At 41.4% G+C, this 23,676-nt stretch overlaps 1 long non-coding RNA gene across 2 annotated transcripts; it reads left to right on the top strand.

The window, feature by feature from the left end:
* The first annotated feature begins 10,403 nt into the window (after positions 1-10,403).
* On the top strand, positions 10,404-17,196 carry LOC120968216 (uncharacterized). Of its 2 annotated transcripts, XR_012189997.1 has the most exons (3): positions 10,424-11,205; positions 11,313-11,392; positions 16,946-17,196. It is a non-coding gene; the product is annotated as an uncharacterized lncRNA (long non-coding RNA). The 2 variants fall into 2 exon arrangements; XR_005762459.3 differs by lacking the exon at positions 16,946-17,196 and having other exon boundaries at positions 10,404-11,205; positions 11,313-16,539.
* Positions 17,197-23,676: the final 6,480 nt, after the last annotated feature.

The raw sequence follows: 23,676 nt of genomic DNA, 5'->3' as shown, positions 1-23,676 counted from the left end.
TGAACATACTTGGGCCAAGGATGATCCCCTAGAAGTGTAGGCCGTCGAATCACCATATCTTCACCATGGTGTCAATGAAAGATTTCGCCTCCACAAAGAATCAGACCAACAAAAAAAGCTTGACACGGCAACATAAACTCATCAGATCTGAATAATCGGATCTGCGAGGACAGAAAACTCGCTAATCTCATGGCATCGCCAAAAAGAGAGAGGAAATTTATTCTCACAAAACTATAATGATCACTAGACGATGGCAAAGGACATAGAGGTCTTGATGATTCGAGGTCTTCCACCTCTCAGCGCCAAGATGGCAGCCGTAGACGAGGGACCTAAATTTCTCAGAGGTCCCGGTGTATCGAGTAGCTTGCCAAAATGTGTGCTTGCAAGAGGCTTATATGGGCCGGCCCAGTATGGGAGGCCTGTGAGCGATGAGTCCCTTAACAAAAGGGAACAACACGTGAATAGCGATTCGCACCACAGGCAGGTCACAGTCTGATGTTCCTCCACTTTTTTGCATTTTTTTTATTTCAGGAAAATGTAAAAAAAAATAGAAAATTTGTAGAAACAAAGTACAAAAAGTTTGTGAATTCAAAAATAAATCATGATTTCGAAAAAATGTTCATGAATTCAAAAAATGATAATTTGAAGAAAAAATGAACTCAAAAGATGTTGGCAAATTTGAAAAACTATCGTTGATTGAAAAAATATTCATGTTCTGAAAAAGCGTTGACAATTTCTAAAAAACAATGAGTTAACAAAATATTATTGAATTTGAAAATTTTCATGAATTAAAAAGTCACGAATTAAAAAAATGGTTGTGAACTGAAAAGGTTCATGAATCAAAAGATATAATTTAAATTAGAAAAGATCACAGATTCAAAAAATGTTCATGAATTAAGAAAATAGTGGTGGAAAGGGCAAACGGGTTTGCAAATTTAAAAATACGTAAAATTGAAAAACTCTTTGTAATATTTAAAAATACGTAAAATACGTAAAATTATATTTACTCACTGGTCGAACTAACCACTGAGTCCGCAAATTTCACATCTCTTATCATGTTTGATGTACATGACTATATGCTCACACCTTTTATAAACAGATCAAAAATTGTGTATGAAAAAACATGGCTTCCAATTGTAAGTGTGTCTTCCTATATAGAGAATTTTCATATGCAAATAATTAAACATGTAACCCCCCTCCCCACTTAACAAAGTTTTGCTTCTGAAGCTGTCAATCAATAAACTGATAAAGCAAACATAGATAATATAAAAAATCTTATGTAGGCAATGTTGTTATTATTTTCTCCTTCATCAATATACACCATGTTATTTACGGGGCAATTATTAACTATTTTGCATTTATCCTTGCGACACTACTTATGTTGTTATTTTCTCAATTGATTGCCTTTCTAATAACTATTTTGTTTGTACTTCAGTGTAAGCAATTGTAAGTTGGTTAAGATGTAACAGAACTTGAGTCATTGTTTCACAACAACCCACTGGCATTTGATATTGAGCTTAAGAAAACTTGCGTTATTGTAAATCAGATGAAATTATGTAACCTCATATCTGAGCAAGTACACATTCAGTCATCTATCCGGGTGCAATGCAAGAATATCTATCCATTAGACTAATGTGTAATTGTTTTACTGGCCAAAACGCATTGAGATTATTCAGATGATAAGTATTCTCCAAAAGTTCTTAAATATTTGTACTGCCTATTTTTCTCTTTTTAGTATTCCTCATGTCTTATGTCTTTCCTCAATATTTCTAATTTTCGGTTATCCTGGTGTGAGCCTTTGCGGGAGTCATTTTAGGACCCAAAAAGATGTCACGATCCATATCAATCATCCTAATTCATATCTCTAAGGAAAAAACTCAAAACACTACTTTTTTTGCAGATCAACCGGGCTGGATCTCTTTCTCTTGAGTTACATACCATTATATTCTTGATTTCTCTCTTTAGTTACATACCATTATGGGAACACAATATTTAAAAGCATTGCAAACAAATGTATACAAGTTACTACTTTTAATCCCTAACAATGCAGAGCCAAAATAGACGTGCGCTGGAACGCACGCTATCAATGATCTAGTGGAGGTACACGCTACCTCACTATCGATCGACTTATGCAGGAAATAGGATTCCCTCCTCTATCAGGCGAGAATCAACGAGGAAATCTTAAAACACGCAAGAGGGAGTGTCATTGGATTTCAACCGAGTACACCTATGTTGCGCCGTTTCAGCCCACAACCCACGCAATGCAGCTTCCCATACCAGGCCCTTCCTTTTGCACCAGGGCTTTTTCTGACCAGTACCGAGACGTAACGGGTGCTCCTAATTGGCGCTTCAGGCGCCAGGGAAGCTGGCGCCCACATGCGTGTAAATTGTGCCGGCCCTTTCGCGCTCTGCAGTACTCGCTCGCTCGTTCGAGCCGCTCGGGTCTCCCTCGCTTAGTTGAATTGTTCTGTATACCTCAAAAAAAAGTTGAATGGTTTTGTTAACTGGGCGACCGTTGACCATGGAATTTTCACATAAGTCCATACATTTCCTGGAAAAATCCAGGAATTTCAAAAAAATCATGAAATTGAAAATTTTCATCAAATTTGAAAAGTTAACAAAAAAGCTTAAAAATCAACAATTTTGACAAAAGTTCATCAAATTTGAAAAAAGATCATCGATTTTGGAAAAAAGTTCATCGACTTTGAAAAAAATCATCAAATTTCAGAAAAGCCCATCAAATTAAAAAATCTCAAAGTTGGAAAAAGTTCATCGATGTTGAAAACAATGTGTCGATTTTGAAAAAAGTTCATCAATTTTGGTAAAAAGTTCATCGGATTTGAAAAAATGTTCATCAATTCTTTTTAAAATAGTTAGAGTTTTTGAAAAAATATCAAATTTAGCAAAAGAAAAAGAAAATTTCGAAGAGAAACATTCCAAGAAAAAGGGGAAAAACCTATGAGTAAGCAGATCAGGTGTGGATGCCAGGTTGCTTGTTGCAGCGCAACTGAACCAAAGATCGTTGGTTCGAATCAGACTACTACCCTGCGCTATTTTTTATTTTAAAAAAAGGAGAATGTGTCGGCCTTTACACGCAAGAGAATGGGCCGTCCCAGTAATATAGCGCATTCAGTTTGAGTTTTTATTTCTTGTTTCCTATGTGTTCTTTCTTACTTGTTTTCACTATTTGCACCGGTTTTCTTTGGCTACTCTATAGTTTTCTTCTGTTTCTCATTTTCTTCCTCTGGTATCATTTTTTTCCTTTGTTTCTTTTTTTAGTTTTCACCTTTCTTTCTTTTTACCTTTTTTTATTTTTTCTTCAACACATGTCCACATTTTCATACACATCGTATGTATTTTGTATACATCAGGACATTTTACACATTTAACATTCCTTGAATACATGATTAAAACAATTTAATACGCGTTTTGATGTCTAGTTTTTCTCATATACAATGCAAGTTTTTCATATACATTTTAAAAAAAAATTCTACAATTTTAACATTTTTCTAATACATGTTTACCATTTTTCCAAATACATGCTTTTGAATACTTTTTTAATGTGAGTTAAATATTTTTCGGATACACAATGCAACATTTTCTCTGAATAATAGGAAATATTTTATAAGCGGTGCGAACATTTTTTTTTACATTGGATATACCATTTTTTTCAAAATGTGCCATACACTTCTATGAATTACAATAATATTTTCATATTTTTTTGAATAGTTTGGATTTCCTTGTATAAATATTTTTGACAAATATCACGTACATTTTTAAAACATGTAAACATTTTTTAAATGCTATGAAACTACTTAATGCTATCAGCATATTTTAAACGACACTAATATATTAATTCTACGTTATTATTTTAAATTTGAGGATTTTTATGTTTAAGAATAATATTTTCGGATTATACATATTTAAGTATTTCTTTTGAACTTATGAACAAAAAAATGAACTAACCTGCACGGAGCTACTTGGGCCGGCCCAATAACAAGAACAGGGAAAGCGCCCTGCGAGACGTCCTTCGGCCTGGCATCAAGCGATGCATAGCTGCTTTTATCTTTCCGGGCGCGGCTATGTAATGCTTTATCCGAGAGTACCTCAGCGACATATCCTATTCAGGGCAAAACCTATTTGGTGCAGCAGGCGCCGGTTAACTTGCATTTTCCTTAACGGGCGCCTGCAGCGCACACCACCTAACGCGAGCTGGGCCGGCCCATTTAATGTTGTTTCTCATTCCGTAAATCCCAGAAAACAGTGCGCGGGGTGAGAATCGAACCAGCGACCACCCAGCCAACTGCTTCGGATATGAATTATTACCTTCTTTTGTGTCTATTTACTTACAGTTCTTTCGAACGGTTTTGTTCGTTTTTTCTTTTTCCTTTCTTTATTCTTACAATTTTTGATAAATGATAAATGCGCGACTTTTTTTCATTTTCGTTTATTTTTGTAAAATTCATGAACTATTTTTAAATTCGTGAACTTTTTTTAATTCGATGTACTATTTTCTCAAATTTGATGAACAATTTCCTCAAATTCGATGAACTTTTTTAAATTTTGTGATTTTTTTGTTAATTCGATGAAGTTTTTTCATAAAATCGATGAACTTTTTTCAAATTGGATGAATTTTTATCAAAATTGATTAACTTTTTCTCAAATACGATGAACTTTTTTCAAATTTCAGGAACTTTTTTTCAAATTTGATGAAATTTTTTAAGAAAAAACGATGAACTTTTTTCAAATTTGATGAACTTTTCCAATTTTGGTGAACTTTTTTTCAAATTCAATGAAATTATTTTCAAATCCGATGAACTATTTTTAGAAATTCGATGAAATTCTTTCTAATACGCTGAGTTTTTTTTAATATTCCATGGAATATTTCAAATTCACGAATTATTTCCATTTTTGCGATTTTTTTTCAATTGGTACAACCTTTTCTTTTATTCAAATAATTTATAGAGGATATATAATACTCGTATATGTTTTAAGATTTGTACAGAAAGGAGTGACAAATAGAGTTGCTTCGTCAAGCAACCAACGAACTGAGTTTGGTCGGCTGATTAACGTGATTGATATCGAAGCTGGCGACTGGAGTTCGACAGCCAGTCCACCCGATATATGTAAAACCTTTTTATTTCTCGCGGTGACTGCGAAGTTTTTTGCGCCACGGCCCATTACGGGTTTCTGTGAGCGCCAGCACGCGTAATGGGCGCCGAATGCGCTGATTAGGAGCTCCCTCCCTATTCAGTGTTTCAGCCGCGAGTTTCTTCGACATTTGCAAACACGCGCACACCACTGCTTTGATATAGGCAGGCCCATTCTCCTTTTTATTTTTTCCCGACATATCCTATTCAGTGCTTTAGGCGCTAGTTTCCTCGACATTCGCAAACGAGCGCACACTCTACTGCTCTGATCTAGGCCGGCCCATTCTCCTTCTTTTTTTCCTTTTTATTTTCTCCTTTCTATTTTCTTTTTTGTTTTCTTAAACGCCCAGTTTTATTAAAAAAATTGCGAAGCTGTTCTTCAATAAAAAAATATATGAACATTTTTTAAATTAGATGAACTTTTTTCAATTTCGATGAACTTTTTTCTAAAACCGATGAACCTTTTAAAAATACATAAACTATTTTCAATTTCGATGAACCTTTTCAAAATTTGATGAACTTTTGTTCAAACTCGTTGATTTTTTTTCAAATTCAATGAACTTTTTTTAAAATTTTATCAATTTTTTTAAAATTTTATGAACTTTTTTGGATGCTGATAAATATTTTTCTCAAATTCAACGAATATTTTTCAAGTTTGATGAGCCTTTTAAAATATTCGATGAACATTTTTTAAATCGATGAACTCTTCTTCAAGTTCATTAATTTTTTTTCAAAATAAGAACTTCTTTGAATTCACGATTTTTTTTTTGTTTTTGCGAATAATTTCTATTCTTTCCTTTTTCCCAAATGTGATCAAGCGAACTAGGGAAAAAATGCGAAATCTAAATAGGTCGGTCGACTTGCATCGAATAGGCGCTGTCCTATACGACGCATTTTGCATCACACATAAGCTCGAGGCACAGGGTCGGCACAGGACTGGGCCGGCCCACCGACGCGCCGTTTGTTGTTTCATATCACGTGACGCAAAAAATACCTGGAGAAAAAATGAGTACGACAGGATTCGATTCCGCGAGCTCGCACATAGCAGAGTTCTCAGAGCATCTCCAGCCGTTGGCCCCCTAGGAGGCACAAAAATCACCGCCTGGGGGCGAGCCGGCGGTATAATCGGCTCTGGGGGTGGTTGGGCATCCCGCCGTCGCCCCCAGGCGCCGATATCGGCCCATTTTCGGCGCAAATATGCCCGCTTTTCGACCCACTTTCGGTGAAAAATGGCCCGATATCGGCACGAAGCGGCCCATATTCGCCGTGGTTCGGCGTGAATTCAACAGAAGTAATTTTTTATCACATAGTTCATCACAGAAAATCAATAGAATCAAATAGTTCAATACAAATTATATAGTTCAACAAATAAAAACCCATATTTCATCACACGTCGAGCTAGGCGTTGCCCTTGAGCCACCATAGGTGCTCCACCAGATCCTGCTGCAGTAGTTGATGCACCTGTGGGTCTCGGATCTCCTGACGCATATTGAGGTAGGCAGTCCAGGTTGTCGGTAGCTGGTGATCAACTTGGGTAAGAGGACCCTGCCTGTAGTATAGTTCAGTGTCAAAAACTGGCTCTTACTGTTGGCTCTCAATGATCATGTTGTGCAAGATGACACAGCAAGTCATGATTTCCCACATTTGATCTTTCGACCAGGTCTGAGCAGGGTACCGGACAATAGCAAATCGAGATTGGAGCACACCAAATGCCCGCTCGACATCCTTCCCGCAAGCCTCTTGAACCTTCGCAAAGTGGGACTTCTTGCCTCCTAGCACAGCATTTGAGATAGTCTTCACAAATGTAGACCATCTCGGATAGATGCCATTAGCTAGGTAGTACCCCTTGTTGTAGTGTCGCCCATTGACCTCAAAATTCACCGGAGGAGAATGACCTTCAACAAGCTTGGCAAAGACAGTGGAGCACTGCAGCACGTTGATGCCATTGTGAGTTTCTGGCATACCAAAGAAGGAGTGCCAAATCCAGAGGTCCTGTGTTGCCACCGCCTCAAGTACCACACTGCAACCGCCTTTGGCGCCTTTGTACATCCCCTACCAAGCAAATGGGCAGTTCTTCCATTTCCAATGCTTGCAGTCGATGCTTCCAAGCATCCCAGGAAATCCTCTTGCTGCATTCTGAGCTAGGATCCGAGCAGTGTCTTCCGCATTGGGTGTTTGCAAGTATTGCGGTCCAAACACTGCCACCATTGCCCTTCAGAACTTGTAGAAACACTCAATGGTCGTGGACTCGGCCATGCGCCCATAGTCGTCGAGTGGATCACCGGGAGCTTCGTATGCAAGCATCCTCATAGCTGTCGTCCACTTCTGGATTGAGGTGAATCCAAGTTTGCCGATGCAATCCTTCTTGCACTTGAAGTAGATGTCGAACTCCCGGATGAAATTCACAATCCTGAGGAAAAGCTTTCGGCTCATCCGATAACGGCCAAAATACTTTGTCGCCGTGCAGTGGAGCGTCGGTGAAGTAGTCGGAGTAGAGCATCCAGTAGCCTTCCAGACGATGCCGGTTCTTTGCTTTCAGCCGCTCCGGTGCCGAGCCACCTCGCCGCTGAAGGAAATATGCCCTAGAGGCAATTATAAAGTTGTTATTTATATTACCTTATATCATGATAACTGTTTATTATTCATGCTAAAATTTTATTAACCAGAAACTTAGTACATGTGTGAATACATAGACAAACAGAGTGTCCCTAGTATGCCTCTACTTGACTAGCTCGTTAATCAAAGATGGTTAAGTTTCCTAACCATAGACATGTGTTGTCATTTGATGAACGAGATCACATCATTAGAGAATGATGTGATGGACAAGACCTATCCGTTAGCTTAGCATAATGATCGTTTAGTTTTATTGCTATTGCTTTCTTCATGACTTATACATACTCCTCTAATTATGAGATTATGCAACTCCCGAATACCGGAGGAACACTTTGTGTGCTATCAAACGTCACAACGTAACTGGGTGATTATAAAGATGCTCTACAGGTGTCTCCAACGTTGTTTGTTGAGTTGACATAGATCGAGATTAGGATTTGTCACTCCGAGTATCGGAGAGGTATCTCTGGGCCCTCTCGGTAATGCACATCACTATAGGCCTTGCAAGCAATTTGACTAATGAGTTAGTTACGGGATGATGCATTACAGAACGAGTAAAGAGACTTACCGGTAAGGAGATTGAACTAGGTGTGATGATACCGACGATCGAATCTCGGGCAAGTAACATACCGATGACAAAGGGAATGAAGTATGTTGTTATGCGGTTTGACCGATAAAGATCTTCGTAGAATATGTAGGAGCCAATATGAGCTTCCAGGTTCCGCTATTGGTTATTGACCGGAGATGTGTCTCGGTCATGCCTACATAGTTCTCGAACCCGTAGGGTCCGCACGCTTAACGTTCGATGATGATTTGTATTATGAGTTATGTGATTTGATGACCAAAGTTTGTTCTGAGTCCCGGATGAGATCACGGACATGACGAGGAGTCTCGAAATGGTCGAGAGATAAAACTTGATATATTGGAAGTGTAACAGCCTGATTTTTTGCCCTTTCTTTTTCTTTTGTTTTTCCGAGGTTTTTGCCTGAGTTTTCTTTTTCCGTGGCTATGTGGTCTGGAAACTGAAGAAGATGACCTCTTCTTTGCTTCCAGAGTGGCTTGTCAACCTCAAATATTTCCCTAGACATTTCCATTTCCACCTTGGACCAAATCCCACTATTCTTTTTATTGGGAATATTCCTTTTCTATTAAAGGAATAACTCAATTTGCCCTTGGTTGTGAAGCAACCTATACTTACCTCACTCCTTAAATTCCCAAATAATTCCCATAAATTGTTTGGGTCATATCTTCCTCAAATATGGCAAAATATTTCATTGGCCATGTTTCCATCATGCTCAATTAATTATTTTCCTATTCTGTCCTGAATGGCAGATTGTGAAGCAAGTGCCATTTATCTTTGCCCAATTGACCCCAAACTTCTTGGAAACCTTTTCCTGTCCATATAATTTCCCCATGCCAAAATTCAACTTAATTTGCCTAGTAAATATTCCTGAGCAATTTTTCAAACTTCCTGTCTGAGGGGATTGATTGTGAAGGAAGTACAAGCTAGGAATATCCAAATGAGTTGAAATTTTGCAAGGTCCTTAATATCATCATATCATAGCCCTCCACTAAAGTTGAGCTCATGTCATGTCTCCATGTGAGCTCATCTTCAATTCTTTGATTCTGTCCAAATTTTCAGTTTGTGAAGCAAGTATATTTTACCTTGCTCCATTAAGGCTGATACTTTTTCTAAGCCTTCTATTATCCATATGACCTACCTCCACCCATTTTGGGAATATTTCATCAAGCCATTATTCCTCTAGATTTTTTGCAAGTTTTTGTCCAAAGGAGATGTTTGTGAAGCAAGTACCATTTTGGCTTGACCAATTGGTATGAGACTTTTTGGGCATTTTGATAGGGCCAAATGACTCTGCCTTGCCCAATTTGAGCTCAAGTTGATACTCTATGTGAGTGCATCAGCATGCTCAAGTTTCTGGACTATTTTGGTCAGTTGCAAAGCAAGTGTATTAAACCTTGATCCATTTCTCTTAAAACTCCCCAGGACCGTAGTCCTTCCTACCCTAAACCTCCAAGACATCATATTTGGCCCCTAGCTCTTCTCAGCTGATCACCCTAACTTGATCAAGTTTGCAACAGAAAACTTCATGGGTTAAATCCCACTTAACTAGAGCACCTCTTACCAAGTCACCACCTCCGTTGAGACCTCCACTGGAAGGACTAAACCCCAAACACGTTTTGGTCGAACCCCGTGCACTGTGTGCACCAGTGCCCGTGGTGACCACCGTTTTGGCGTGCAATGGCCGTGTCCAGAGCGTCGTTTTGCCTCAGCCCTGCTCGTGCTCGTCGTCTTCGCGCGCATGAGCCTGTCCAGCGTGTTCCCCGCGTCGTCGCCGTACCCTTGGAGCCATCTACCCCTCCTGAAGCCTCCTCGCTGGCACTCGTCACCATTCGCCCACGGGGTCACTGTGGCCGATAGTGTTTTAATGGCGCTCGGCCTCTTCCTCCGCTCCCCCTTGGCTCCTGCTGCCCCGTGCTCCTCTGTAGCTCGTCCGTTCTCCCCCTCGTCGCCTTCCCCGCGCCTCCCCGTGATCGCTGTCGTTGCCAGGGCCTCGGCCGGACGTGCCCGGCGGCACCCGAGCCCGTGCCTCTCGCCCCGGCTATATATAGCCATCCCCGCGGCCTCCCAAGCTCATCAGCCTCCTCTCCTCCCTCCTCTAGACCTCCCCAGCCTCTCACCCGAGCTCGAGAGCCTCTCCCCGACCCCCATGGCCGTCGTGCGCGCCGTCGGCCTCGGCCTAAATTGGCTCAGTGCCGGCCTCCCCTCCTCATAATTTCACCACCAGAACCACCACCACACTCCGGCGACCATCCCCACCTACTTGCCTCGTCGCCGGAGCCACGTTTGGCCACCGCCCCACGAACGGCCGCCGCCGCCCCGTCCTCTGTTGTCTCCAAGCCGCGGCCGCCCTAGCTCTCCCCGGTGCCCGTTTCCTCTCTGAATGGAAGCGGCGTGGCCTCCCGAGCCCACCGGTGGCTCCGCCCTCGCCGGAGACGGTCGGAGCCGGCCGGCCCATCGCCGGTGACGCGCCCTCCCCTGCCTCCTCTGTCCCGTGCGGGAACAGGGCGAGGAAGAAGAAGACAGAGGCCAGGCGGGCCTAACTCCCCACGCAACCCCACCTGGCAGCCACACGCGTTGACCCCGCCCCCGCCACATCAGATAAGTGGCGACGTACTTCCAATGAGTACACTTTCTATTTCTGGAAAGCGTATTTTGGTTCTCCTTCAACCAGAGTCCGTTTTCTTTCACTAAAAGCGTATTTCTTTCTGTTTCAGCTCAGAATACGTTTCCCGGAGGCGAACACGTATTTCCTGAAGTGCGTGTTCTGTTTTTCCGGCTGAGGGCCTGTTTGTGATGATTTTATTTACAAATGGTCCTTGGCAGAAAAGCAACTATATCTTTTTGCTCGTAATTCCGATTAAGGTGAATCCAATGCCCACATCTTCGTCTTGTCGAGCCCGTTCTGTTTACATCATTTTCACTGTGGTTTGACATATCGAAAATGACCATTTTCCCTTGCACGTAAACAGCCCCTCCGGAGAGGAATGTTTTCGGCAAATCTTTCCGCGATCCTTCTCGCACTTCTCCCCGGTGCTTTCTTCATCCCCAGGCAAGCCACAATACCCACTTGCATCATAGTCATGTAGTAGCCATGGTTTTGAACTTCAATATTTAATCAATGTTTGCTCGTTTAAAATATGGTTACCGTTGTTCCGGTGATGCTTAGAGTTTCATGTTCACTCTCGTGCTATGTCGTCTTGCACTTGGTTATCATCATGTATTCCTGCTAGTATTCATTTCATATGCTTATGCTTTCTAGTAGTACATGTTGATGTCGGTGATGGTCTTCGGTGCATGACTGTCGTCTGTTTCGAGTGCCGTTGTTATGCATGTTCCTTTGCATCCAATTGGTTAAATGCTTGCATGGTAGCATTGTTGATATGATCTTGCATGATATTTATTGTTGATGTTAGTGGTCATGCTATGTTTCTGAGAAGTGTATACTTGTGATGTTCATGCTAGTCAGTATGCCATGCTCAGTTAGATATATGATTTGTTGTGGTATTGTTAAGAAGTAATGATGCACAACCATGCTTATGTTGGTGTCATGCTCATGTATTGTAGTTGCATCATGTTATTTTCATATGACTCAGCTTATTGCATTCAAGTTTAACCGGACTTAATTGAACTTGAACAATTGTTGGCTGAGTCATGGTGCCAGCATATCGAGCTGACAAGTGTAGCCACATTTGCCTTTATGGGGAGGCCGTTAGTCGTGCGTTGTCATGCCTTTTGTATGTGCCTCCAATGAGGGAAGGTTATGGGCATGCGTTACCCTGGCCCAGTAAGCAGACATAACCTTGTGGACCCATTGTTGTAATGGTATTGTGTCCCCGTTTGGGACTGTTTATTTGCCACGACGGTGGTAGTTTTGCCTTTGGTAGGCTGGGTCACCCAGGACTAAGCCCAGTGGGGAGTTGGTCGGAGTGGTCGTAAGAGTGTCATGGCAATGGGAGAGTTCTATCGGAATGCCGTTGGTCCACCCGAATGGGAGTGCGAGGCCATGGGTTTCGTGGTGTGGGTAAAGTGCTCTACCTCTGCAGAGTGTATTAAATCTATCGATAGCCGCACCTGCGGATAAGGGCCCAGTTCGTAGTTGGTCACACTATGGGTCAACAGTAATAATAATAACTTGATTTATAACAACCCTGGTTCGATGATGAGAAAGAGATTGGTTGTGATCGTGAGATGATCACCGTGGTATCGAGGATACCGAGTTGATGGATATTTGGTTGTGATCGTGAGATGATTACCGTGGTATCGAGGATACCGAGTTGTTGGATATTCATGATGTTGTGCGAGAATCGTGGGTAAAGATCAAGCTCCTTGTGGCCATGTAATGATTACTAAGGTATTGTTTATACCAAGCTTGATTTGATCCTGAGATAATCATGTGATGCCCGATGTTGGTAAGTGATGTATGTGATGGTTACGAGGTAACCCGAGCAGAGTAAGTCGATGCATGATAGCTTCATCATGTTGCATGTTGAAGGAAATATGCCCTAGAGGCAATAATAATGTTATTATTTATTTCCTTATTTCATGATAAATGTTTATTATTCATGCTAGAATATTAACCGGTAACTTAGTACATGTGTGAATACATAGACAAACAGAGTGTCACTAGTATGCCTCTACTTGACTAGCTCGTTGAATCAAAGATGGTTAAGTTTCCTAGCCATAGACATGAGTTGTCATTTTATTGAGGGGATCACATCATTAGAGAACGATGTGATTGACTTGACCCATCCGTTAGCTTAGCACGATGATCGTTTAGTTTGTTGCTATTGCTTTCTTCATGACTTATACATATTCCTATGACTATGAGATTATGCAACTCCTGAATACCGGAGGAACACTTTGTGTGCTACCAAACGTCACAACGTAACTGGGTGATTATAAAGGTGCTCTACAGGTGTCTCCGATGGTGTTTGTTGAGTTGGCATAGATCGAGATTAGGATTTGTCACTCCGATTGTCGGAGAGGTATCTCTGGGCCCTCTCGATAATGCACATCACTATAAGCCTTGCAAGCAATGTGACTAATGAGTTAGTTGTGGGATGATGCATTATTGAATGAGTAAAGAGACTTGCCTGTAATGAGATTGAACTAGGTATGGTGATACCGACGATCGAATCTCGGGCAAGTAACATACCGATGACAAAGGGAACAACGTATGTTGTTATGCGGTTTGACCGATATAGATCTTCGTAGAATATGTGGGAGCCAATATGAACATCCAGGTTCCGCTATTGGTTATTGACCAGAGACGTGTCTCGGTCATGTCTACATAGTTCTCGAACCCATAGGGTCCGCACGCTTAACGTTCGGTGACGATCGGTATTATGAGTTTATGTGTTTTGATGTACCGAAGGTAGTTCGGAGTCCCGTATATGATCACGGACATGAAGAGGAGTCTCCAAATGGTCGAGACATAAAGATTGATATATTGGATGACTATGTTTGGACTTCGGAATAGTTTCGGGTGAGTTGGGGCATTTACCGGAGTACCGGGGGTTACCGGAACCCCCCCCCCGGGGAGCATATGGGCCTTAATGGGCCTTAGTGGGAGAGGAGAGAAGGCAGCCTAGGAGGGGGCGCCCCCCACCCCCAAGCCCAATCCGAATTGGGTGAGGGGGTCGGGCCCCCTTTCCTTTCTCCTTCCCCCTCTTCCTTCTATTCCTAGTGGGACTAGGAAAGGGGGAGTCCTACTCCTACTAGGAGGAGGACTCCTCCCCCCTTGGCGCGCCTAGAGAGGCCGGCCGGCCTCCCCCCTCCCTCCTTTATATACGTGGTGAGGGGGGCACCCTAGAACATACAAGTTGATTGCTTTTAGCCATGTGCGGTGCCCCCCCTCCACAGATTTCCACCTCAGTCATATCGTTGCAGTGCTTAGGCGAAGCCCTGCGCCGGTAACTTCATCATCACCGTCATCACGCCATCGTGCTGACGAAGCTCTCCCTCGACACTCAGCTGGATCAAGAGTTCGTGGGACGTCACCGAGCTGAACGTGTGCAGATCGCGGAGGTGTCGTACTTTCGGTACTAGGATCGGTCGGATCATGAAGACGTACGACTACATCAACCGCGTTGATATAAAACTTCCGCTTTCGGTCTACGAGGGTACATGGACACACTCTCCCGCTCATTGCTATGCATCACCTAGATAGATCTTGCGTGATCGTAGAATTTTTTTTGAAATTACTGCGTTCTCCAACAGTGGCATCAGAGCCAGGTCTATGCGTAGATGTTATATGCACGAGTAGAACACAAAGAGTTGTGGGCGATAATAGTCATACTGCTTACCAGCATGTCATACTTTGATTCGGCGGTATTGTTGGATGAAGCGGCCCGGGCCGACATTACGCGTACACTTACGCGAGACTGGTTCTACCGACGTGCTTTGCACACAGGTGGCTGGCGGGTGTCAGTTTCTCCAACTTTAGTTGAATCGAGTGTGGCTACGCCCGGTCCTTGTTGAAGGTTAAAACAGCACACTTGATGAATAATCGTTGTGGTTTTGATGCGTAGGTAAGAACGGTTCTTGCCCAGCCCGTAGCAGCCACGTAAAACTTGCAACAACAAAGTAGAGGACGTCTAACTTGTTTTTGCAGGGCATGTTGTGATGTGATATGGTCAAGACATGATGATATATAAATTGTTGTATGAGATGATCATGTTTTGTAGCAGTTATCGGCAACTGGCCGGAGCCAATGGTTGTCGCTTTATTGTATGAAATGCAATCGCCATGTAATTGCTTTACTTTATCACTAAGTGGTAGTGATAGTCGTAGAAGTAATAGTTGGCGAGACGACAACGATGCTTCGATGGAGATCAAGGTGTCAAGCCGGTGACGATGGTGATCATGACGGTGCTTTGGAGATGGAGATCAAAGGCACAAGATGATGATGGCCATATCATATCACTTATATTGATTGCATGTGATGTTTATCCTTTATGCATCTTATTTTACTTAGTTTGGCGGTAGCATTATAAGATGATCTCTCACTAAATTTCAAGGTATAAGTGTTCTCCCTGAGTATGCACCGTTGCGACAGTTCGTCGTGCTGAGACACCACGTGATGATCGGGTGTGATAAGCTCTACGTTCACATACAACGGGTGCAAGCCAGTTTTGCACACGCAGAATACTCGGGTTAAACTTGACGAGCCTAGCATATGCAGATATGGCCTCGGAACACTGAGACCGAAAGGTCGAGCGTGAATCATATAGTAGATATGATCAACATAGTGATGTTCACCATTGAAAACTACTCCATCTCACGTGATGATCGGACATGGTTTAGTTGATTTGGATCACGTGATCATTTAGATGACTAGAGGGATGTCTATCTAAGTGGGAGGTCTTAAGTAATATGATTAATTGAACTTTAATTTATCATGAACTTAGTCCTGGTAGTATTAGCATATCTATGTTGTAGATCAATAGCTCGCGATGTAGCTCCCCGTTTATTTTTATATGTTCCTAGAGAAATATAAGTTGAAAGATGATAGTAGCAATGATGCAGACTTGGTCCGTGATCTGAGGATTTTCCTCATTGCTGCACAGAAGAATTATCTCCTTGATGCACCGCTAGGTGACAGACCTATTGCAGGAGCAGATGCAGACGTTATGAACGTTTTGACAAAAGCTCGGTATGATGACTACTTGATAGTTTAGTGCACCATGCTTTACAGCTTAAAACTGGAACTTCAAAAATGTTTTGAACATCATGGAGCATATAAGATGTTCCAAGAATTGAAATTAGTATTTCAGACTCATTCCCGTGTCAAGAGGTATGAGACCTCTGACGGTACTTTGCCTACAAGATGGAGGAGAATAGCTCAACCAGTGAGCATGTACGGGTTCTGCAGACTCAAGGGTCATCTTTATTTTAAACCCCCCCGGGCCAGTGCTCCTTCGAGTGTTGGTCCGAACTGAGCTGCCTGCGAGGCCACCTTGGGGAAACTTGAGGGCTGGTTTTACTCGTAGCTAGTCTCATCCGGTGTTGCCCTGAGAACGAGATATGTGCAGCTCCTATCGGGATTTGTCGGCACATCGGGCGGCTTTGCTGGTCTTGTTTTACCATTGTCGAAATGTCTTGTAAACCGGGATTCCGAGACTGATCGGGTCTTCCCGGGAGAAGGAATATCCTTCATTGATCGTGAGAGCTTATAATGGGCTAAGTTGGGACACCCCTGCAGGGTATAAACTTTCGAGAGCCGTGCCCGCGGTTATGTGGCAGATGGGAATTTGTTAATGTCCGGTTGTAGAGAACTTGACACCACTTGACTTAATTAAAATGCATCAACCGTGTGTGTAGCCGTGATGGTCTCTTTTCGGCGGAGTCCGGAAAGTGAACACGGTTCTTGTGTTATGCTTGAATGTAAGTAGTTTCAGGATCACTTCTTGATCACTTCTAGTTCACGACCGCTGCGTTGCTTCTCTTCTCGCTCTTATTTGCGTATGTTAGCCACCATACATGCTAGTGCTTGCTGCAGCTCCACCTCACTACCCCTTTCCTACCCATAAGCTTAAATAGTCTTGATCTCGCGGGTGTGAGATTGCTGAGTCCTCGTGACTCACAGATACTTCCAAAACAGTTGCAGGTGCCGAGGATACCAGTGCAGGCGACGCAACCGAGCTCAAGTGGGAGCTCGACGAGGAACTTGGTCGTTACTATGTTTCGTTTCCTGATGATCAGTAGTGGAGCCCAGTTGGGACGATCGGGGATCTAGCATTTGGGGTTGTCTTCTTTTCTTTTGGTTCCGTAGTCGGACCTATGTGTGTACTCTGATTGATGTATGATTTATTTATGTATTGTGTGAAGTGGCGATTGTAAGCCAACTCTTTATCCCATTCTTGTTCATTACATGGGATTGTGTGAAGATGACCCTTCTTGCGACAAAACCACAAAGCGGTTATGCCTCTAAGTCGTGCCTCGACACGTGGGAGATATAGCCGCATCGTGGGCGTTACAAAAGTAGCGTAAGTATTTCCCTCAGTTTTTGAGAACCAAGGTATCAATCCAGTAGGAGGCCACGCACGAGTCCCTCGCACCTACACAAACAAATAAATCCTCGCAACCAACGCGATAAGGGGTTGTCAATCCCTACACGGTCACTTACGAGAGTGAGATCTGATAGATATGATAAGATAATATTTTTGGTATTTTTTATGATAAAGATGCAAAGTAAAATAAAAGGCAATAAAAATAACTAAGTGTTGGAAGATTAATATGATGGAAAATAGACCCGGGGGCAATAGGTTTCACTAGTGGCTTCTCTCAAGAGCATAAGTATTTACGGTGGGTGAACAGATTACTGTTGAGCAATTGACAGAATTGAGCATAGTTATGAGAATATCTAGGTATGATCATGTATATAGGCATCACGTCCAAGACAAGTAGACCGACTCCTGCCTGCATCTACTACTATTACTCCACACATCGACCGCTATCCAGCATGCATCTAGAGTATTAAGTTCATAAGAACAGAGTAACGCTTTAAGCAAGATGACATGATGTAGAGGGATAAACTCATGCAATATGATATAAACCCCATCTTGTTATCCTCGATGGCAACAATACAATACGTGCCTTCCTGCCCCTACTGTCACTGGGAAAGGACACCGCAAGATTGAACCCAAAGCTAAGCACTTCTCCCATTGCAAGAAAGATCAATCTAGTAGGCCAAACCAAACTGATAATTCGAAGAGACTTGCAAAGATAACCAATCATACATAAAAGAATTCAGAGAAGATTCAAATATTGTTCATAGATAAACTTGATCATAAACCCACAATTCATCGGTCTCAACAAACACACCGCAAAAGAAGATTACATCGAATAGATCTCCACGAGAGAGGGGGGAACATTGTATTGAGATCCAAAAAGAGAGAAGAAGCCATCTAGCTAATAACTATGGACCCGAAGGTCTGAAGTAAACTACTCACACATCGTCGGAGAGGCTATGGTGTTGATGTAGAAGCCCTCCGTGATCGATGCCCCCTCCGGCGGAGCTCCGGAATAGGCCCCAAGATGGGATCTCACAAGTACATAAGGTTGCGGCGGTGGAATTAGGTTTTTGGCTCCGTATCTGATAGTTTGGGGGTACGTAGGTATATATAGGAGGAAGGAGTACGTCGGTGGAGCAACAGGGGGCCCACGAGGGTGGAGGGCGCGCCCAGGGGGGTAGGCGCGCCCCCCTACCTCGTGCCCTCCTGGTTGATGTCTTGACGTAGGGTCCAAGTCTTCTGGATCACGTTCGTTCCGAAAATCACGTTCCCGAAGGTTTCATTCTGTTTGGACTCCGTTTGATATTCCTTTTCTGCGAAACTCTAAAATAGGCAAAAAACAGCAATTCTGGACTGGGCCTCCGGTTAATAGGTTAGTCCCAAAAATAATATAAAAGTGTATAATAAAGCCCAATAATGTCCAAAAAAGAATATAATATAGCATGGAACAATCAAAAATTATAGATACGTTGGAGACGTATCAAGCATCCCCAAGCTTAATTCCTGCTCGTCCTCGAGTAGGTAAATGATAAAAACAGAATTTTTGATGTGGAATGCTACTTGGCATAATTTCAATGTAATTCTTCTTAATTGTGGTATGAATATTCAGATCCGAAAGATTCAACATAAAAGTTCAATATTGACATAAAAATAATAATACTTCAAGCATACTAACTAAGCAATTATGTCCTCTCAAAATAACATGGCCAAAGAAAGTTCATCCCTACAAAATCATATAGTTTAGTCATGCTCCATTTTCGTCACACAAGAATGCTCTCATCATGCACAACCCCGATGACAAGCCAAGCAATTGTTTCATACTTTAGTAATCTCAAACTTTTTCAACCTTCACGCAATACATGAGCGTGAGCCATGGATATAACACTATGGGTGGAATAGAATATAATGATGGGGGTTATGTGGAGAAGACAAAAAAGGAGAAAGTCTCATATCAACGAGGCTAATCAATGAGCTATGGAGATGCCCATCAATTGATGTTAATGCAAGGAGTAGGATTGCCATGCAACGGATGCACTAGAGCTATAAATATACGAAAGCTCAACAAAAGAAACTAAGTGGGTGTGCATCCAACTTGCTTGCTCACGAAGACCTAGGGCATTTGAGGAAGCCCATTGTTGGAATATACAAGCCAAGTTATATAATGAAAAGTTCCCACTAGTATATGAAAGTGACAAAACAAAGGACTCTCTATCATGAAGATTATGGTGCTACTTTGAAGCACAAGTGTGGTAAAGAGGATAGTAACATTGTCCCTTCTCTCTTTTTCTCTCATTGTTTTGGGCCTTCTCTTTTTTTATGGCCTTTCTCTTTTTCTTTTATTTTTTTCCTCACTTGGGACAATGCTCTAGAAAATGATGATCATCACACTTCTATTTATTTACAACTCAATGATTACAACTCGATACTAGAACAAAGTATGACTCTATATGAATGCCTCCAGCGGTGTACCAGGATATGCAACGAACCAAGAGTGACATGTATGAAAGAATTATGAATGGTGGCTTTGCCACAAATACTATGTCAACTACATGATCATGCAAAGCAATATGACAATGATGAACGTGTCATGATAAACGGAACGGTGGAAAGTTGCATGGCAATATATCTCGGAATGGCTATGGGAATGCCATAATAGGTAGGTATGGTGGCTGTTTTGAGGAAGATATAAGGAGGTTTATGTGTGAAAGAGCGTATCATATCACGGGGTTTGGATGCACCGGCGAAGTTTGCACCAACTCTCAATGTGATAAAGGGCAATGCACGGTACCGAAGAGGCTAGCAATGATGGAAAGGTGGGACTGCGTATAATCCATGGACTCAACATTAGTCATAAAGAACTCACATACTTATTGCAAAAATCTACAAGTCATCAAAAACCAAGCACTACGCGCATGCTCCTAGGGGATAGATTGGTAGGAAAAGACCATCGCTCGTCCCCGACCGCCACTCATAAGGAGGACAATCAAAGAACACCTCATGTTTCAAATTTGTTACATAACGTTTACCATACGTGCATGCTACGGGACTTGCAAACTTCAACACAAGTATTTCTCAAATTCACAACTACTCAACTAGCACGACTTTGATATCACTACCTCCATGTCTCAAAACAATCATCAAGCATCAAACTTCTCTTAGTATTCAACACACTCATAAGGAAGTTTTTACTAGTCTTGAATACCTAGCATATTAGGATTATTTAAGTAAATTACCATGCTATTTAAGACTCCCAAAATAATATAAGTGAAGCATGAGAGAATAATAGTTTCTATAAAACAAAACCACCACCGTGCTCTAAAAAATATAAGTGAAGTACTAGAGCAAGAACTATATAACTCAAAAGATATAAGTGAAGCACATAGAGTATTCTAATAATTCCCGAATCATGTGTGTATCTTTCAAAAGGTGTGTACAGCAAGGATGATTATGGTAAACTAAAAAGCAAAGACTCAAATCAAACAAGATGCTCCAAGCAAAACACATATCATGTGTGAATAAAAATATAGCTCCAAGTAAAGTTACCGATGGAAGTAGACGAAAGAGGGGATGCCTTCCGGGGCATCCCCAAGCTTTGGCTTTTAGGTGTCCTTAGATTATCTTGGGGGTGCCTTGGGCATCCCCAATCTTAGGCTCTTTCCACTCCTTGTTCCATAATCCATCAAATCTTTCACCCAAAACTTGAAACCTTCACAACACAAAACTTAACAGAAAATCTCGTGAGCTCCGTTAGCGAAAGAAAACAAAACACCACTTCAAGGTACTGTAATGAACTCATTCTTTATTTATATTGGTGTTAAACCTACTGTATTCCAACTTCTCTATGGTTTATAAACTATTTTACTAGCCATAGATTCATCAAAATAAGCAAACAACACACGAAAAACAGAATCTGTCAAAAACAGAACAGTCTGTAGTAATCTGTAACTAACGCAAACTTCTGGAACTCCAAAAATTCAGCCAAAATAGGAAGACCTAAAAAATTTGTTTATTGATCAGCAGAAATTGGAATCAATATTTTATCACGTTCTGGTGATTTTTAACAATTATTTTCGTGAACAGAAAGTTTCTGGAATTTTCAGCAAGATCAAATAACTATCATCCAAGAAGATCATATAGGTTTAACTTGGCACAAACACTAATTAAAACATAAAAAGACATCTAACCAGAGGCTAGATCAAATATTTATTCCTAAACAGAAGCAAAAGGCAAAAAAAAACTAAAAATAAAATTGGGTTGCCTCCCAACAAGCGCTATCGTTTAACGCCCCTAGCTAGGCATAATAGCAAGGATAGATCTAGGTATTGCCATCTTTGGTAGGCAATCCATAAGTGGCTCTCATGATAGATTCATATGGTAATTTTATTTTCTTTCTGGGGAAGTGTTTCATGCCTTTCCTTAACGAAAATTGGAATCTAATATTCCCTTCCTTCATATCAATAATTGCACCAATCGTTCTAAGGAAAGGTCTACCAAGAATAATAGGACATGAAGGATTGCAATCTATATCAAGAAAAATAAAATCTACGGGCACATAGTTCGTATTTGCAACAATAAGAACATCATTAATTCTTCCCATAGGTTTTTTAATAGTGGAATCCGCAAGGTGCAAGTTTAGAGAACAATCATCAAAATCACGGAAACCTAGCAAATCACACAAAGTCTTTGGAATCGTGGAAACACTAGCACCCAAATCACACAAAGCATAGCATTCATGATCTTTAATTTTAATTTTAATAGTAGGTTCCCATTCATCATAAAGTTTTCTAGGGATAGAAACTTCCAACTCAAGTTTTTCTTCATAAGATTGCATCAAAGCATCAACGATATGTTTGGTAAAGGCTTTATTTTGACTATAAGCATGAGGAGAATTTAGCACGGATTGCAACAAGGAAATACAATCTATCAAAGAGCAATTATCATAATTAAATTCCTTGAAATCCAAAATAGTGGCTTCATTGATATCTAGAGTTTTGATCTCTTCAATCCCACTTTTATCAATTTTAGCATCAAGATCTAAAAACTCCGAATTTTTGGAACGCCTTCTAGGTAAAGGTGGATCATATTCAGTCCCATCATTATCAAGTTTCATATTGCAAAACAAAGATTTAATAGGGGACACATCAATAACTTTTAGATCTTCATCTTTATTTTCAAAGTTTTCCGGCTTAGCGGCCATCTTATTAACTAAGGTGGCCTGCTTATCCGAAATTTCAGCTATTAACTTCTCAAGTTGAGCAATTTGGGATCTCAAACCATCAAATTCTTTAGACATATCATCGAGCTCTTTATTCATATAACTCATAAAGCTTTTTTGTTCCTTAAGCTCGTTTCTAAAGAAATTGTTATGTTCAAATTGTAAGACCATGAAACTCCTAACGTTGCTTTCGATCTCTTCTAGCCTTTTAAGGTGAGGATCACCAAATCTTGGTAGAGCCATCGAGACAAACAAGCAATCCAACACACGAGCAAACAAGAGACGGGCAAAAAGAGTCAAACGGAAAAGAGAGAGCGAATAAAACGGCAAGGGTGAAGTGGGGGAGAGGAAAACGAGAGGCAAATGGCAAATAATGTAATGCGGGAGATAAGGGTTTGTGATGGGTACTTGGTATGTTGACTTTTGCGTAGACCTCCCCGGCAACGGCGCCAGAAATCCTTCTTGCTACCTCTTGAGCACTGCGTTGGTTTTCCCTTGAAGAGGAAAGGGTGATGCAGCAAAGTAGCGTAAGTATTTCCCTCAGTTTTTGAGAACCAAGGTATCAATCCAGTAGGAGGCCACGCACGAGTCCCTCGCACCTACACAAACAAATAAATCCTCGCAACCAACGCGATAAGGGGTTGTCAATCCCTACACGGTCACTTACGAGAGTGAGATCTGATAGATATGATAAGATAATATTTTTGGTATTTTTTATGATAAAGATGCAAAGTAAAATAAAAGGCAATAAAAATAACTAAGTGTTGGAAGATTAATATGATGGAAAATAGACCCGGGGGCCATAGGTTTCACTAGTGGCTTCTCTCAATAGCATAAGTATTTACGGTGGGTGAACAAATTACTGTTGAGCAATTGACAGAATTGAGCATAGTTATGAGAATATCTAGGTATGATCATGTATATAGGCATCACGTCCGGGACAAGTAGACCGACTCCTGCCTGCATCTACTACTATTACTCCACACATCGACCGCTATCCAGCATGCATCTAGAGTATTAAGTTCATAAGAACAGAGTAACACTTTAAGTAAGATGACATTATGTAGAGGGATAAACTCATGCAATATGATATCAACCCCATCT

This window comes from Aegilops tauschii, chromosome 7 (genome assembly GCF_002575655.3).
Source record: "Aegilops tauschii subsp. strangulata cultivar AL8/78 chromosome 7, Aet v6.0, whole genome shotgun sequence".
Classification (NCBI taxonomy): Eukaryota; Viridiplantae; Streptophyta; class Magnoliopsida; order Poales; family Poaceae; genus Aegilops; species Aegilops tauschii.
This window is presented reverse-complemented; position numbering and strand designations above follow the sequence as displayed.